The sequence below is a fragment of the Oryzias melastigma genome, linkage group LG9 (assembly GCF_002922805.2).
Source record: "Oryzias melastigma strain HK-1 linkage group LG9, ASM292280v2, whole genome shotgun sequence".
Taxonomy (NCBI): domain Eukaryota; kingdom Metazoa; phylum Chordata; class Actinopteri; order Beloniformes; family Adrianichthyidae; genus Oryzias; species Oryzias melastigma.
The window spans coordinates 13,611,485-13,614,101 of record NC_050520.1 but is presented as its reverse complement, the minus strand read 5'-3'; the positions used below and the strand labels follow the sequence as shown (position 1 = coordinate 13,614,101).

Sequence of the window (2,617 nt, the reverse complement as noted above, 5' to 3'; positions counted from 1 at the left end):
ATCTATCTATCTATCTATCTATCTATCTATCTATCTATCTATCTATCTATCTATCTATCTATCTATCTATCTATCTATCTATCTCATTATCCTCTAAAACAGAAAAACATTATCTTGTGGAGTACCTCAGTAAGTAAGTAAGTTTTAATTATATAGCACCTTTCACAGACAAAAGTCACAAGGTGGTTCACAAGTTAAAAGCATAAAAACAAATACTTCAAAAGATAAGAAAACATAAAAGACAAAGCTTCCCGATTAAATTAGAACTTCTCCTTTAGAGAATCTATGTAACTCTGAATGATATTAACAATCTTATTATTTCACTGATACATTTACAGTATGTGAACTGGATCCGATTGAAATAAATATATTCAAATCATATTGCAGATTATTAATGTATTTAAAAAAATGTGTATAAATGTGTAAACTCAAGATTGAATTAAAATGAAAATCAAAAATAAATAAATAAATAATTGAAATCGAATCAATTCCAGCTCTTGTAAATCACATCGATTCATTTCTGGAAATTATAATCGATACCAGCCCTTCCTTTCACTATCGTTTGTGTTCGCTCCAGGACAGATTTTAATGAATGATCTAAAAAGTGTGAATAAAATCTGTTTTATGTTCAGTTTTGTGGATCCACAAAACTGAACACGAGCAAAATTAATTTCTAAACAAAGAGCAAATTTATAAAAAATGACGTGTTTAAAAGTTCCGCTCCGCTCATTGTTTAATCAATTTCCAAAGTGTTCTCAGTTGTCTATTATTGTGATTATGCAGTTTTTAGGGGAAACAACTTTAGTTTTGGAGTTTCTGCAGAATGACAAGAGAGCTCTTGAAATTTTCCAGAGCTTGACACCAGGACAGATGATGAAAACAAAGACGTTCATGGATCTGTGTCAGAATGGAGCAGAGCGCTGAGCTTAAGGCCCACCCAGAATATGTTCTACACCACAAATGGAATCTCTGTCAAACTGCATGTTTTCCTCTGCACCTGATTCACAACAATAAAAAATAAAATACTCAGAAATTCAATTTTAAGATTCATTTTTCTTCTTTTTCTTCACAGACATTAAAACACCAAAAACACCATTTTCATTGGAGCGGTCTTTTCCAAAACCACTACTTTAAAACCAGTCTTAAAATGCACAACTGCATACTAAATGAGCTCAGAATAAAGAAGTTGATGACAATACTATCTGTTGATGCTTCCTGTGGATGAACACTGATGCTGGTTCCTCCACAGTGAAGCATTCTGGGTTCATCACCAATAAAACCTGGATTAGATTCAGAATGACTCAGTTCTTTTTACAACCATGCTAAGGACAGGCAGAGCTAGAAAGCCTTTTATTAAAGCATTTTATTATTCAAGATTGCCTATCAAGTTCAGTTCAGAAAATACTTCAATTTAAAATGTAAAATTCAATTGAAATGTAAGAACCAAAGCAAGAGTTTTGATGTATGATGAAAAACAATAAATAGTTGGCCTCACCACACATTTTCTTTCTTTGGTAAAATATTAACATTAAAAGTTCAAAAATGTTAGTCATTACTCCACTTTGATGCACCTCTTTAGCATTAACGCCTCATTTGAGCAATTAAATAAAATCAAATCTGTAAAGAAAAAAAAAAATATTAGTGCGTGTGAAGTGTTAGAATATTATATGTTTAATTATAAATATTAATAATACACAATATTAATACACAAAAAATATTGTCCATTATGAAAAAAGAGAAGTCTGAATAGAAAGAGGCTTTGCAGGAACGTGTGGCCGGGGCGCGTGCGTGCCTGCTGGTCTCGCGCATGCAAATCTATCAATCAGCGTCACCGCGTTCAGGTGTGCAGCCCCGAACAGAACCCGGAAGTCCCGCTCGGCGCCGATTCAACCCGTTTGTCCGCTTCAGTCCGGGCTTCAGACGCGAGGAAGAGGAGCAGCTGCCGCTCAGGTGAAGCAACCGGACGGGATGAAGAGGAGGACAGGTGAGCGCGCCCCCGCTCTAACAACACCTGGCGTGCGCATGCAGAAACACGCACATCAGGTGTAAATATTACAATAATTAAATTAAGTTAATATAATTGAGAGGACTTGTGCGCATGTCTGAAACAAACTCCACAGCAGCAAAAGGACCCAAGAAGTTTTTTTCTTCTTCTTAGAATTGAATGCAAATAAATGCTAACTAAAAAAGAGGACTGCACTGATGCTGATGTTACAGACGCTCTGTGGTAGTTTGCATTGTTTAAACCTCTTACACAGGTGCTACATGAACACCTGAGTATGATAGAACATATTAAGATGAAGATCTTCATCGATGCTTTCTTTACTGCTCCACTTAAAGTCACAACTGTTTGTACCTTTATAGAAGCAAAGTGAAGTGAAAGTATTCATTTATTCGTAAATGTTCTGTCAGTTTCAGATAAATGTTATTCAGGGGTGTATTGTTATCATTTTGTCAAAATTTTAGTTTTATGGAGTTTAATAAATGTTTATTCTGTTCGGCCCGTGACCTAAGGTATGTTTTTGATTTTGGCCCCTCTGTGATTGAGTTCGACACCCCAGGTCTAAATGGTCTGTGTGAACCAGAACTCTTCCAGGGATAAAATACTTAGTGTGTT

General features: G+C 35.3%; 1 protein-coding gene across 2 annotated transcripts in view; it reads left to right on the top strand.

Moving 5' to 3' along the window:
* Positions 1-1,699: 1,699 nt before the first annotated feature.
* The window catches only part of LOC112137735 (E3 ubiquitin-protein ligase RNF183), an 11,158-nt gene continuing 10,240 nt past the window's right edge, over positions 1,700-2,617 (top strand). For both annotated transcript variants that reach the window (XM_024260196.2, XM_024260197.2), the window contains exon 1: positions 1,700-1,984. The gene's annotated coding sequence lies outside the window, so the exon portion shown is untranslated. The remainder of the gene's footprint in view (positions 1,985-2,617) is intronic.